We start from the raw sequence: 15,753 nt of genomic DNA, 5'->3' as shown, positions 1-15,753 counted from the left end.
AGGAGGTGGACCCCAGCACTTGGTTTCTTCTGAGCCCCCTGCTCCATACAGAGCTGTTGACCAGCACATTCTGTCTTTACTCCACACTTTAATCCAAGTGTTCCCTGGGCAGTCTTCCTGCTGTTACTATTTTGACAAACACCAAGCACAGCAAGGGTAATAATAGCAGCATTTTCCAAAAGTTAGTAAAAATCTTCACCAAAATGCCCTCTAAAGACACAGCAGAATAAAGCAAAGCTCTCATTCAGATTTTAGCCCTACCTTCCACCTACACGCACAAACAAACAAAAATAGTTTACCTTACTTCAGTATTACCTTGAGAGCAAACAAATTGTTCCACTGCAGACTACAGTTAGACCCATATTTTCCTTTAACTTGTACTTAGCAGCAAGGATGCTGACTAACTCAGGCGAAAGCTGATAGTCTGCCAGTACTTTCCCATAATTTCCCTTGAGGGATAAACAGATTCTCCCCAAATTGACTGAGAAAGCACAGGGCTAGGACTTATGCAGCCAGATCCATGCACAAGTTGTAAAAACAATGAAGAAACAATTATGCACGTGTGAGTGTATAATTCACACCCAGCTTGTATTAATTTGGGTTCTGAGACCTGAGTGACAAACTCTTGAGCTAATGTTGAAATGAAAATATCTTGTAAAAGAAACATGCATATCCTCAAAATCTGAAACACTTTATTATTAAGGAAAGCTTATTGGTTCTCAAAATGTTTGCTTTCAGAGACCTCTGGGACTCTCATTAAAACAGAGAAGCACTAGAGAAGGTTTTGAATACAGTGACAAAGATGATGCTCAAAAAAGAGACTAAATTGACTAGGATTTGCCAGCCTAGAAAAAGGACAATGAGGGCAAAATACAAGAGGTACAAAGAAGTGTAAGCATCACAGAGAAAAAAAATATATAAAGAGAATTGTTCGTTATTTTTCAAAATGCAGGAATCAGAAAAGATAAATGAAATCAAGAGGCGGAGGGATTAAAACAGGAGTACATGGGCTTTTATTTTTTTTTTCCCACACAGATTCTAGTTAAATAGTGGAACTCATTGGCAGAGGACACTGTGAAGGCCAGAAGTGTGAAAAATACAGAAAGTGATAAGAAAGGTTCATAGAAGGAATGTCCATCAAGAACGAAAGCTAGAGGAATCAACAGCTGGCTCAGGAAGTTTGGGCAGGAAAACTAGGGAAAACATCCCTCCTTGTTTGCCTTGTCCTTATTGTTCTTCCCCAAACACACGCTGTGGGTGACTGTTAGAAGTCTGACAAGTTTTGAGGGGTCTTGTCCTGATCCAGTACAGAACTTTTTATATATTTAGGCAGTTGGTATCTCCCTTTGGATCTCTCTTTCATTGCTTTGTTTATAAATACTTTCTAAAGTTTTCCAGTGTAACCTTACTTCGAAGTGCATTTTCATCAAAGCTGTTGAATTTTCTAATATTTCACAGGTCCATTTTTTTTTTGAGTTATCTGTTGGGCCTTTGTCTCTAAATTCACTAACTTTGTCACATTGAGGACTCTGATCTATATTTCTTGATACAAGATTTTGGATACAATGAGACTTCCTCTTCATGTGTGTTTTTTCTTAAACCTAATCAAAACAAAATGAATATTTTTTGTGAGAGAAATAGGAAAAATATATTTAGTGATATTCTTGCCAATATTAAACAATCAAACTGCAGTAATGAGTAAGCACGTTATGAATACCAAGTAAGGCTACAGCAATGATTAAAATAAATAAACAGAAAACTCCTTTCAGCAATTTGAGGACCATATTTGATGCAATGCATTTTTAAAACTAGCCAGCAGAAGTGTGAGTATGAGTAAGATGCAAGAGCTAAAAACAAAACAATAGGCCAGTGTTCAGACTCACAGAAGAAGGAAGTATGAGCAACTTAAAAAGCAACAGAGAACTGGTAAATAGAGAAAATAATAAATGCAAATAAATCACAGCTGCAGAGGGAATTACAGAAAGTTAAATGTTTGATGATGTGAAATCTAAGTAGTTTAATTCTAAGTGTTAATTATTTCAAGTGCCGTTTGCAGCATGCTGAGTCTAGTGAAACAGTATGAATCACTGTCTAGTCTTAAACATGAACCATAATGGAGTTTATGCCAGTGATGGTGACTGTTTTCCCATTTTAGTACTAAACCAGTCTTCAGGCATTGTTTATTTGAGGGGTTTATGGCCCTTCCCCTAGCTTCTGCTTTGTCTTTGTACAGCACAACAGTTCTTTTTTTCACAAATGTTTCCATATCTGATTTTAAAACATGCAGAAGGGCTATTTTTTCATTCCCCTAAAGAGACAAGCTGTCTCGATACAAATATTGATATCACTGGCTTGTTACAGCTGCCAATAATTTGGTCTCAGAATGGGTTTGTGCTGCACATCACTCTCCAGCAATGTTTTGTGAGAAACTATGCATCATATAATGGCACACACAGGTACAGGATTTTGTCATCCTGGTGCAGCTCTCACCAAACTCAAAACCCAAGGACAGCACTGAAGCTGCTATAATATATTTTGTAGGTTTTATTTATTTTTTTCCGTGTGCCATGATTTAGTAGGCAGTTGCTGATAATGTCTTGAAGGAACAATTCAGACCCTTCAGAATAAGAGAGATTCTTTTGGTTTTTGCTTTTTTCTCCCTTTTGATTGATTCATTTGCTCTTGTACAGTAGAGTACTTCTTGGTCCATGTTATTTATATACTAATATACCAGAGGTGAAAAGACTCCTCAAGTGTGTATACCCCAGACTGTTTTAGAGGTGAGTTGGGAAATTCAGTTTAAACTACAATAAACAGTTACACATGGACAAGTCCTTTATTTCCTGTATTAACAGCCTTCAACAATTTTAGAAGAATTTAATCCCAAGCACAATTTGTAGGAATCACTGCATCTCAGTATAGCATTAAGTTTCAGTGCTGGTATAGTGGAAGTGAGTCAGTGGCATGTTTAGACCAATATAGCTTTTAAAACACTGTTTATGTGAGAATATACCTCTTAAACAGAAAGAAAGTATTAGGAACTTAACTTACAAAGGTGTTTACATATATCATAGTAGGATGCCCATCTATATCATTAGGTACCTAAATATTTACAAAAATTTGGATGCTCTATTGCAAAATTCTGTGGGAAAGAAATGAGCTATTATTTGACCATGACGTGCCATGCATTTTTATGCCAATACACAAATAATATGATGTAGATATTATCTCGGAATCCACGAGGTGGCAGTGTCATAGTTTTCTTGGTACTACGTCCTGAAACGCATTTTCTTTTAAAATATCTAAATGTCATTGGGATATTTATCACCTCAGTTTTGAAAAATCTGGGGAAGTTGTTGAGACATCTGCTTTATTTCCAAAAGCTGACAATGAAAAATTATTTTCCTAAAAAAAGGCAGAAACTGTTGTGTAAAGATGAGAAGCCCATCTTGTTGTGAGGCATCTGTCATGTTCCTGTGTGCACAGTGCTGGGGTGTCTGCACAGGCTTGTGCAGGATGTTGAATTCAGGCGTGATCATATCCTGCACAGAAATCAGAACATAATGCCCTGAAAACAGACAGTCCTCAGAATCCATTTTCATTTTCAGTAGTAAAAGAAAAATAAGAAAGGAATGACAATTTATCCCTATTTCAGTTTTATTTAGAAAACCTTATCATTCCCTGGCTTTGTTATTTACCAAATCTACCCAGTGCCAGGTCTATGTTAATTTATATCAGCTCTCTCTAATAAAATGTATCTTACTGGGAAAGTGGAACACAAAATATGACCACAAACATGCTCATGAAAATATATCCACACTATATTTTTTAATATCTGAGGAAAGACACATTATTGTCCCACTCTTGTCTTCCCAGGGGAACGCAACATCCCTATTGAAAATTAAGGAAGAGGTCAAGCAGAATTTAACAAGTGGTTTCACTTGAATTCCCTGGCTCCTGTCACCTTCGCAAATGCCGTGAGGCTGCTGTGTTGAGACCTGTGCTCTGTCATGAGTGCTGTGCTCTGTCGTGAGGGCTGGGGCTGCTGGCCATGTGCCAAGGTGGAGCCGTGCAGCCCACGCACAGCCACCGTCACGGGGGGAAGATTGATGCCATTGGGTAGATCCCATCTGTCAGGACCTGTCAGTTTTCCTAAGAGGACAATTAATTAATGTAATCTTATTCAAACGCAATATATCAGTTCCAGATTTTTGTATGCCCAGTGTGAGCTTTCCTCCCTTATTCCAGCGAGCCCTGCAGTATACACCAGGGATTCACAAATGGAGTTGTTCTCAACAAAGCCTGTGCTGTGCCATCAGCTGGCTCAACCCATCAGCTCCCCACCAAGTGACCAGTTAGGCTTCGTGGCAGCTACAGCCCTCTTCTTGCAAACTTACTTTAGTTTCATGTCTGTGATCACAGCTTTTCCTTCTCCTCTGATCCCTGCTCAGTGCAATCTGCCCCTCTTCCCTTTTCCAGCACTCCATGCGGCTCTGTCTCTGAATCCCCCGCTCTTTTCTCTTTTCCATAGCAATCTCGCCCACGTGAGATCTCTGCTGTTTTTCTGCTCCAGACCCTGTGGGCAGAGCTCAGCTGCATGATGAGGACACCCTCACAGAGGTGCCTACTTGCGGGTGTCTCAGGCCACACGGTGTGGAGGTACGCTTGGTATTGTCACCCTGCTCGGGAAACCTGCAGACATCCAAGCTGAGTCTCATTGTCCACAAGACACACTCCACCCCCTCTGTCCAAACTGGCATTTCTGTTTCCCTGCAGACATCTCCCATCTCCAGCAGCTCATGCTACACCTGACGCTCCTCTCAGCCGCCCTCAGAGCTTGGCCACCTGCGTCCTGCAGCAGGCCCCAGGTACACCACCACTGCATGCAGGTCCCGTGTGGTGTGTTCTGGCCACCACCACGTGCAGGTCTCTTGTGTGCCCTGCCAGGGGTCCAGCCGCACCTCAGTCCTGCCTCCAGATGCCTGCACTTGGCCTGGCAATCTGAATTGCAGATTCAGCCTCTGCAGCCTTTATAATTCATCTGCACATATTCAAAGTGGTGGGTCTGCTCTGAGACAGGGCAGCAGTGGCAGGGCAGGTAGAACCAGCTCTGAATCCCTCTAAAAGGCCACTTTCCTGGACTTCCTACCCAGGAAAGGCTTGTGTGTGGTTTACACTCAAGACAGAAAAAAATAAAAGTTTCAATTTGAAAAATGGTGATTTTCAATGCTCCATGTAGGTTTTAAATGTTCCACGTAAAGTAAATGTTTATCAGACTGTTGGAACTACCAAGATAGGCACAGCAAAGAGAAACAAGATAGTCCTTCAGCCAGGTGTCCATTTAACAACCATCTCCAACAACACCATCTCAGAAATAGATCAGTAGTCCAAATGTTTCTCATTAGCCCTGCCTTTAATGACACTTTAATGAAGCTGATAATTATCACAGCTAGTGAAATTATACATATAAACTTTGTAGCACCTTTATTCTGAAGAAAGAGAGAGAACTATACAGTGATGTCTTTAATGTTACCTTTCATAATGGGAAAAAGGATCAGCAGTCTTGAGCCAAGAAATTTAGGAGAAAATTAGGAGCTGCATAAGGGTTGGGGTTTTATATTTTTATCTGTGGATTTTGTCTGCATTCTCTCTTGAAATAAAAACGAACTACTTCAAAGTCTCTTAGACAAAGCTGCAGGTACCAACATTTAGCAGGAATATTTCCATTGAGATTTGATCCAGATAATTGGTTTGAAACCTCTCTCTTGCACTTGCCTCGGTGTTTTCCTCACAGCACTCAGGCAAAAAGCTGGGTTCTTCTTGTCGAACTACCAGTACTCAGCTGACAGACCCGGAGAAGAAGCATTTATGTCATGCAATGTTTCATGTCTTAGATGAGCTGGATTACATTGTCAGATGTTTTCCTCTGCGCTGCCACTAACTTTAAGAGGAGGCCAGGCTGAGGATTCCCAGACTGGGCATCTCCAAGCACGCATGAAGTGAAGTGAGCTGGGTCTTGCCCAGGTGCGGGGGGAGGCTGGGAGAAGAGGTGAGCCCAGGCCTAGCAAGAGGCCAGCCCAGCTGGGGTGAGGGGCTGGAGACCTTCCTTTCCTTCCTAAAAAGGAGCAGCCTTTCCTTTTCATCTCCAGCCACACCTCCGTCCCTGACATGTTTGTGTTGGGATAAGCCTCTTCCCTGATTAATGCCAATAGGATGTGTGCGGTGAGACACATTGCAGTCTTCTAAGATAAATAATGTTAACGGTTATTACATCATTACTGCCATTAAAGCATATACCAGCAAAACATTTGCAATACATTTTAGCTCTGAGAAAAGCAGTAAAAACTAATTCAAGATTTAAAAGACCTGCCTAAGCTTGCACATTCAGAGGAAATTGCAAGCACCCAACCCGTGGAGAACCTTTCTGCACCACTTCCAGTGTCCCTTCTGGGAGCCTCATGGCACTGGTCCTTTATGTCTCAGGGCTCTGAGGTTGCAGAGTTGGTGACCTGGGTGCCTCCACATGTCCAGCTAAGCTCACAGCCTGACTTGTCTGAGGTGACCAAGCTGACCTGCTGCATTTGGTGACCAGGATGGCCAGGATATGATCCAAATAACTCTGATTTCTTCACTGAATTGCAAGTAACCTTTGCAAGCAGGTTATGTGAGCAGCTAGCAATGCAAACAAGCTACTGATGTACCACTTAGCATGAAAACATAGGCAAAAGGAAATAGTTTCAGAATCAGCTTCATAACTCAAGGTCCCAATTTAAAACCTGTGGATTTAATTTTATTTTCACATGAGGGTTGCCTCTGTGACCTATTTAGACAGAAAAAAAAGTCCTTTAGGATTTTTGGACCTTCAGAAAAAGAATTCCATTTTAGACCTACTTTCTTCCCTCTCCTTCTCTAGAGGTTTCTTCCTTGTCTTACCTTAGACAAGGCAGTCGTTTTCTTTGTTCCTTGGTCCCTCATCAGTAAAGTGAAGATAATAGTGCTTCCTATTTCAACAGTGGCTTTTGGGGCAGATTAAGACAGCTGGAGTTTGAGACGTTCTTCAGGGTATTAACATGGGAGGCAGATACCAGGGGAAGAGCGTACGTAAGAAAGAAGAAAGAAAGGGTAAAATCTTTCTTGTCTCTTACTTCGGAGTCAAACTTTGGGAGCTAACGTGGGAGTCAATCAGAGCTGGATTTGTCCTGATGGTAATTGCAGCTTTTATAGGATCATTTAAATTGTCTGTCAAATGAAAATATTTCTGTATAATGAGCATGCTATTAAAAACACCCCTGCCAGACCGAGGGCAGACACAGTCACCATATCTATGACGGGCTGGCGCAGGCTCATGGCTACGACCAAACTGGCACCTGGGCCAGTGCCACTGGCCTCGCCTGGTCCTCCACAAGCAGGATGAGTACCGCTACTTAACCTGAAACAAAAGCATTGCCTTCCAGTCCCTTGCTTCTGATGTGCTCATCACAGGTCTGACAGGCTCTGTCCCACTGTTCCCCTCTTTCCTGATGCCCTCCAGGTCCGGTTCTTGGTGCAGCATTTCTGGTCCTAATAAGGACCTTAGAGGTTAAATAAATCCAACAGAACTGACCAAAATCAGAAGGCATACTTACAAAAAACACATTTTAACTTTGTATTTTGCCTTGAGACCACATGCTGAAAAGACTCTTAGGCATCAGGTAGAGGAAAGTGAAACATAGAACTACATCGCTGGAGTAATCACTTTTGGTTTGGCTCAGCACCTAGACACTTCTTGTTTGATTTGACTTCAACATGTTCCTAAACTCAAAGTTAAACTTTAAACTCACCTGAGTCCTTGCTGGTACATTAAAGTTGCCTTCTGTCTGGATGTTACACAGCACTGTTAATAGCTCCCATTGGAATACAACAGGTAAATTTTAAATAATAGTACAAGGACACTTTGATTTTGTCTGTGTGTACGAAGAAATATATTTCTGTCAGCATAGTCGTATTGTTATGTGTGCAAATATTTCCTGGCTACACAGTATGGGTGTGCTCCTGCCTAATTTAAAATAATGGGATTTTAACGTTGACTTCATTCTCCATAGTATTAAATTCATAATCAGCACATGAGTCTAATTAAATTATGAAAGTTATTGAAAGGAATAATCTCCTATCAAAATTCTTATGAGTTGGGCTGTATCCTAAAGCAGCCTTATGAAATACAGCTTTTGGCAAATATCATATACTTACATCATTACAGAATCAACAATGTTATTCTAAAGTTAACTTAAAAATACAGATTCTTTAATGATAATGAGCCAAATCCAGCCCTGACTTACAACTGACTTTGTCACAGAATACTTTTCTTTATCTTTAAAAATGTACTAAAACAAGTATTGTGCATAAAATGCAACACATTCTAAACCACATCTGGGAAATAGCTCATATTTGATGACATTAACTAAAAAGTGTTTTAGAACTGTGTTCTTCTTCTTCATGGCCACATAGAAGACACGTTATACAATTTGATGCAGTCATATGTGCGTAAAGGACCAGATTTTGCAAACTAGTAAGTAATTCTCTGTATAAGCCCCTAGAGAGGGTAAAAAGATACTGATGGAACCTAGATCCAGCTCCCCAAAACTGAGCATGCCAGGCAAATTCTCACTATAAACCAAATCAGTCAAAGTTTTGTCAAAGACATCCATTTTGGTCATTATCAGCAGATAAAATGCAAGCTCCCACGTCTGCAAATACTTATGTATGAGATTAATTTCATTACTAAATGTTCTCTAATGTTTCTCTTTTTTTTTTGACTTGAAGACTGGTCAACATTGAGCCAAGGAAATGTAGGTCAATACAGGATCTATATTTCCTGTATTCCCTGGAATTTTATGGAAGTTTTAGAATGATTATTTCTGTTTGTAAACTGTTTTCCTCTCTCACACATGTTGAAAAAGTATTAAGAGGAAAACTCTTCCTGCTCTTCTGACAATAGGCAAGGTGTTATAAATGCAAGAAGTAAGCAAGCAAGAAAATAAAATGATTTTTTTCTCAAACCTCTCTGTTTCACTCATCTGGCATACTGCTTATAGCAGCATTTCTTTAGGCTGCAGTATCCTGAGATGTTTTCGGATAAAGACATCGGAAGGTGATAGCTCTCTTTCAACTTGCAGGAACTGACCAAAGGTGTTACTTGTGCAATTGGTAGAGCTGCACTGTGAGCACAGAAACCAGCCTGCAGATGCCCATGGCAGCACCAGACCTAGGTATGTGCTTCACTTTAGGCATGTGAGTATCTCCAGTGAAGCTTACATCCTTCAAAAGTGGGCTGAATTAGGATGGCGTTTGTTCACGCGTGCTCACACGTGTGTTGGTGCAGGCACTCCCTTCCCCTGATCACCAGGTGTACACATAGCTGGAGGCAGGATTTGTCCCTCTGCTTTTAAATAAGCAGATTTTCTATTTCCAGCCTGGGCAGCGATCTGTCTGCTATGACCTTTGTAAATACAAACAGCAAACTGAAGGAAAAAAAACGCTGTACCTGAGTCACAGCAATCAGGCTGAAAAGAGACATATGGAAACTTTCTAGCAGTTAGTCCAAAGATAATCCTGCAAGACTGGAAATGTCATAACTAGTAATTTTACTACAAGAGCAACATGCTTGCAGTCAAAATACGGAGGGAAATTAAAAATGTACTGAAAAGTATGTCCGGAAACAGTTACAGCTATCAGACCATTTTAAGGTAGCTGAATGAATAACACCAGTGAAAATACGAACCTAACATATAGCAAATTCCTCAAGGTGTAAACATCTTGCTTTTTACTATCATAGGGTTTGTTTCCACTTACACAAACAAACTGACCATGCCAGAGTGGCACATATATGATATCGGTTTGGGGTTTTGCTACTGTGCTTTGTCTGAAGCAGTTCATGTGCCAGAATTTTTCCACGGTGTGTGCTTGAAAGCCTTTGCTTCTGCTGTTTGAGCTCACCAAACGCACCAAGGGCTACTGCAGCTGAATCTATTTCAGGGATGTGAGCACAGAATCATAAAGGATATAGTTTTTCATCCATTAAATGATTTCTTGGTTTTGTACACTGAGAGATACTCATTCAGGGATTTAGCTCATTTCAACACAGCTTGGAAAGGAGGCATGGTGGAGATGGGGAGCAGGGCTGCAATCCACACCATCTCCTCCCAGTTCTCTGCTGCTTTCCAGAGGGTGAGGAGCCTCCACGGTTTAAACTAATATAAATCTCGGCTGCTGCGAGCCCACCCTCCTCCTCGGTCTCTGACCTCGTCCTTCTGCAGGCACTAGCACTCATGTTACTGCATAGCAGATGCATGTAAAGAGCTGATCTGCCTGTAAACTAAGCTTTGTTCTTTCAAGTGATTAATTTTTTCCTGGATTCCTGAACTTCATGTGCCAGCTGCCCACGTGGTCACAGAGTCCCTGAGGCTGGCACAGCAGGGGCACAGACCCCTGGCAACCTGGACTTCAGATGCAGAAGCCACGTCCATATTTTCCTCTTTTCTCTAGCAATCCAGTTAACCGACGCCTACACACTCAGATTTCAGATTCATTCAGTTGTGGTGTTCAGTAGCAATGTTAAAACCAGAAAGACAAATAAGGAGGAAAACACCATCGAGTTAAACAAAGGACTTCCCTTTGTGCAGTCAATAAATACAGAAATCACCTGTGATACACAGCAAAATTAACGAAACATGTTCAGCTACCATCTTACAATCAGCCTAGTGTTGCCATATAAATCAGAACTGCCCAGGGCAGCTCAGTGGTCAGAGATTAGGATTTCTACCAGGGGACTTTTATTTCTGGCTTTGCAGGGGACTTTTGCAACCTTCAGCCTCAAGCTGAAATTTCTTCTGGTGCCACTGTTGACCCTCTCACAAACAAACACAAAGTACTTATTAAGCTTTCAGAATTTACAAGCCTAGTTAATAAATGCCTACGTAATTAAGAAATAGCCATAAAGTGCAGTGATGATCGAATCTTGGGAGCCTACATTTCTAAGTATCAACTGTGATATTTTGTTTGTTCTGCGTCCCTGTCTCAGGCAGGGAGGATAACAGCCACGGTCGTGCTTCCCCTAGAGCCCAGACCACCAGTCAGCACCGTCTGTCCTTGCCCATCGTGTGGGTTTAGAGCCTAGGAAGGACAGAAGTGAAAGATGGAGTATATCAGAGGGACTTGAAGGGGCAGAGTAATCTGAGGGAAAGGTGCCTCAGGCACAGCCCCTTCCCAGAGCTGCCCCTGGCGCTCGCAGCCTTCCTGTAAGCAAGGGTCTGCAGCAGCTGCAGTTACACATTACCCCAGCAGGCTGCTGCACTGATGCCTTGGATCACCGGTCTGTAAAACAGTTGGGTTGGGTGGAGCCACCTACGGCTCTGTTTTTTTTGCATATCACCCTCTAGGGAGGCTCAGACCGAGCTACTCGCAGGCCACCTGGAAGGGTGCTGCTGCAGAAGGCTTGTCGGATACCCACCAGCACTAAGCTCAGCTCCAGAGATATTCCTCCCCCATGTCCTTAAGCTTTAAATTAATTCATTCCCACCGCCCTGCTCCCGGTGAAATCATTTACTCATGAGCAAGCCCCGCTAAGTCAGAAGTCTCTAGAGTCTCACAATGACATTTGCATTTTATATGCGCTTCCAGAGGTGTGAATGACGGCAGCAGAGGGCAAAGATCGAAACCACTGATGGTGCTGTGTAGCTGTGGTGCCTTACGGTGTGGTGTGGTCCTCCAGAAACGCATTTCATTTTTGGTACTGCAGGCTTTACAAAGGTGGTTAGATCCAGATTCACAGAGACAGTTAAATATCTCCTCCCTACTGATATTGAAAAGAAACTGGGTACCAAGGAGAATCTGGTCTTAAGACTCCATTTTGCTACCTGTCCTCACAGTACTTAATATCTTAGGTTCTCAACACAAGTCACAATCAAGCCCATAGGACTGCGTTGGTCCCCTCAGTAAGTTCTGCATGCACTACTGCTGATGCATAGAAAAGTAATTTGTACTGAGTTTTCATTCCTCTTTACATCTGAAAGCTCAACTTAAACATAGCCCCACAATTCGTTTTTCTAACTGCATGCCCGTATTCTTGGACAAGTGATGTGTTTGCTCATCAGCTCCCTATCTTGAAACACGTCAGGGCTGCATGTGCCAGTGCTCTCCCCTGTGCATTCCAGTTCTCTTGCTGAACAGATCACTCCGACAGACTCTCCTCTACACTTCTGATTTTTTTATTTTTTTTTCCAGTGCCGTCAGCTTGCTAAAATGTGCCACACTGTGCTATTTATGCCAGCCCTCTTAACGAAGTGCAGATGACCAGCGCCTTTTGGACGGGAGGCAGAAGCAAGGGGAAGTTAGTAGAAAAGCGTGGTAATAAATAGGTAACAGAGCGCTTCACCCAAAACTTAAAGGTGCTTCAAGCCCCCAAGAAGCTGCTCACGGTGCATACGTATCGCGGCACCAACAGTGAGGGGAGGATTATCAAAGCCCTGCTGCAGTGTAGTTGTCTCATACAGCTAACCTAAAATAACATGGCATCAGCACGGTCAAAATGGAAAGGAAACATCTGTTTCTCCTTTTTATGTTAGTGACAATCCATTTGTTAGCTTTAGAATAGCACAGACTGTCCCACTGATAACAGCTCGGGGGCTGGCTGTGCAGCCCAGGCAGGTGCATCGGGATCTGAAGAGCAGACTGAGACCAGATAACACGTGGGGCTGTCCTTAAGAGGATAAACACCAGGTTGAAAACTATTTCTTTATCATTTTCTTTCAAAAGCAATAAGGAAGATTCTTCCAAAGCTGGTGGAACTGCGCAGACGCACCCTAATTAACCAACGGGGGATTGAAGCCCAGTGAAGAGTGCGATTTAACTGCGACCATGCCTTTCCCTCTAGGGGCTGGCGTTGCATCTCAGTCTTCCTTTTCTAACTACTACTGAGTATTAATGGAGGTAAAGGTCATCGAAGTAAATGGACAGATTCCCAGTGACTTCAAACAAATGCGATCAGATCAGTCAGAACATTTGCATTGCTGGTTCCTTTTTAGCAATTTCAGCTCTCAGGGCACAGGAGAAGGGGCTGGTTTTATTTTCACTTTGCGTAATTTTTAGTGTGTTGCTGACATACACCAAGTGAGGAGGCAGCAAGTAGAACCTCTCCCGTAGCCATTGCGCACTTTTTATTGAAACGGGCTGACTTTTTTGCTATCTGTTGTCAGTAAAACACCCTGCCGAGCAAGAATTTCACAAGTTAAGCACATAAAAGGTTGCACGCTGTCTCAATTATACATTTGTTTTTTGCGGAGAATTAGTTTATAGCTGGGTTAGATGCCTTTATCACCAGTGCCAAGAAGCCCATAGGAAAGAGAGACAGATAAACAAATTGTGAAAGCGCTGCTGATGCAGATTAGTGGGAGGCTGGCTGGCTGCTCTTTAAAAGCCCCGTGTCCTGATGTACAGCTCTGTCCACAGACCCGTCGCGCTGACACCCCGGGCCCAAAGCAAGTGCATACACTACTTTATTTAATTTTCCTTTCAAAACGGTTTGATGCTGACATTTTTCCCATGCTTAATCACGAAGCTGGGCAGTGTTTCTTCCAGTTCCTCTCACTTTACTCATGCAAAACATCCAACGGTTTAAACGGTATGATTAAGGGGAGCAGAACCGGGGCCAAAAAAGGAAACACGCCGAGGGAAAATAGATGTCTCCAATAACTCCTATTGGAACGTGGGGCCTTTCACTTAAAATCTGGTTTAAATCAGTAGCTGCTGAAACTCATTAGCATAAGGAGATGGCTCCTCTGGTGCAGGCCCCGGTGCTGAGGCAGCTCCAGGAGCGCTCGGTGCCTCAGTTTCCCCATGCCTCTGGAACACGGAGGCACCGCTTGCTGTAGGAACCCAGCGGGGCAGAGACCCAGCTCCTGGCGTCCTGCACCCCAACAGGAAGCACACGTGGAGGCAGGGGTGTCTGGTGCTCTGTGCCAAGCAGGGTCCCTTAGTCCGGATTACACCTGTCCCTTAAGCCGAATTACACCTTCAACAGGCCAAGACGCTGCGGGCACCGGGGCTAAATTCATCGGCCACTTCGCATCCCGGGGGGGCCAGGGACAGACCTTGGGGGTGCCACAACCCTGCCCTGCCTCTCGGGCTGAGCTTTTCCCACCTCTCGGGCTCAGGCACCTGACCTTACTCCGCCCGAGAACGCCTCCCCCGAGCTCGGGGCGAGGGCTGGGCGGGAGGGGGGGGGGGGGGGGTGTCTCCATCAGCCGGCCCCCTACCCCAAGGGCCGGGGATCCCGGCCGGGAGGCACGGAGGCTACACGCAGCCGATATGCGGTGAGTCACGGGCAGGTCGGGACCGCGCCGGAGGGGCGGAGGGAGCCGAGGGGACCGGCTGATTTACCGCTGGGAGCCGCCAGCAGCGCGCCGGAGGCGCCGGAGGGAAGAAGCCGCCCCGCAGCCCAGGTGCCGGCCGGGAGGGAGGGAGGGAGGGAGGGAGGGAGGGAAGAGGGGAAGGAGGGAGGGAAGGAGGGAAGGAAGGAGGGAGGCGGCAGCAGCAGCCCCCCAAAAGGCACCGGCGGCATCGCGGGGCAGCCCGGGGGCGCGGAGGTGTGTGCGGGCTGCGCCCCGCTCCGCTCCGCCCCGCCGGGCCGGCAGCCGAGAGCCGGGAACCGAGAACCGGGAGCCGGGAGCCGGGAACGGGGAGCTGGGAGCCGGGAGCCGGCAGCAGCCCGCCCCGCACCGGTAAGGATGGGGCGAGCCGCGGGGAAGGACGGGGGGGCCCCTCCCGGAGCCCCGGGGCAGGTGGGCGCCCCCCGAGCCGTGCTCCCCGCTGCAACCCCTCCGGTCCCCGGGTCCTTCCCCAAAATGTCCCTCGCCCCCTCCCCCCCCGGGCTTCCCCCGCCCCGCTGCGAGCCCGGGGGGTGCCCCAGGAGGGGCTGGGGAGGGCTCGGTGCGACCCCAGGGGTTTCCCCAAGTTCTGGGTCCTTGGGCGTTTGCAGGCTTCCCCGCAGTCCTCTCGCTGGCTTGATGCACGCGTGCCCTCATCGCTTCGTTCCTGACGGCGGGGTTTTGCTGGAAATGGGACACAGTTCCGCGGTACAACAGCATTCCGCCACTCTTTGCATGTCGGCGTTAAATCGGGCGGCTTTACGCGTGCCGGAGGTGCCCGGTGGGAGCTGTAAGTTGCACACGGACGTCCCGGAGCGGGGCGGGGGGTTCATGCCGGGTACCGGCCGTGTTTAACCAACGGCGCGTCTGCAGCCCGCGGGAGGTTATTCGGGCTGCAATGCGTGCTTCTTCCAGAGAACCTGTGCCGTGTGTGGTAGTTCATCTGCTTTCATCTCTCAGCCTAAAAGTGCTTTTTGCATTGTCCGCCAGCAAAAATAGGATTGTGCTTTTTTTTTTTTTTTTTTTTTTTTCTATCTCTCTCCCTCTGAGATCTGAGCAGTTTGGGTTCATAGCCGGGCAAGAGAAAGTCTCTCACATGTTTCTCTAAGAGCTGGTTAAATGTTTACAGATCATACACTGCCAGAGCAAAAAGCTAGCCTTTGGCAGGAGCTGCATGTTGAAAACAAAGTAACTTGGAGAATGACTGTATCACTTGTTCTTTGTGTGCCCTAATCCTTCCTCAGCACGCTGATTCCTCCTCTGACTCGTCTTCTAATGCAAACTGAATCATTTGGAAGAAGGAATACTTTATAAAACATTCATCTCTCTATTTGCAGAAAATAGTCAGCTTCTT

At 45.0% G+C, this 15,753-nt stretch overlaps 1 protein-coding gene and 1 long non-coding RNA gene across 4 annotated transcripts in view; both read left to right on the top strand.

Annotated features, from left to right (window-relative positions):
• Positions 1-13,089, top strand: part of LOC121066608 — a 41,569-nt gene extending 28,480 nt beyond the window's left edge. The window contains exons 5-6 of the long non-coding RNA XR_005817862.1: positions 12,259-12,392; positions 12,790-13,089. This is a non-coding gene — a long non-coding RNA (uncharacterized LOC121066608). The remainder of the gene's footprint in view (positions 1-12,258; positions 12,393-12,789) is intronic.
• A 1,179-nt stretch (positions 13,090-14,268) lies between these two features.
• The window catches only part of MET (MET proto-oncogene, receptor tyrosine kinase), a 91,951-nt gene continuing 90,466 nt past the window's right edge, over positions 14,269-15,753 (top strand). The window contains exon 1 of one of the 3 annotated variants that reach the window (XM_040550288.1): positions 14,269-14,345. The gene's annotated coding sequence lies outside the window, so the exon portion shown is untranslated. The other 2 variants (XM_040550263.1, XM_040550273.1) reach the window with 2 other exon arrangements.

Source organism: Cygnus olor, chromosome 1 (assembly GCF_009769625.2).
Source record: "Cygnus olor isolate bCygOlo1 chromosome 1, bCygOlo1.pri.v2, whole genome shotgun sequence".
Classification (NCBI taxonomy): Eukaryota; Metazoa; Chordata; class Aves; order Anseriformes; family Anatidae; genus Cygnus; species Cygnus olor.
The sequence above is the reverse complement of the archived record's forward strand: the minus strand, read 5'-3'. Positions and strand labels throughout refer to the sequence as shown.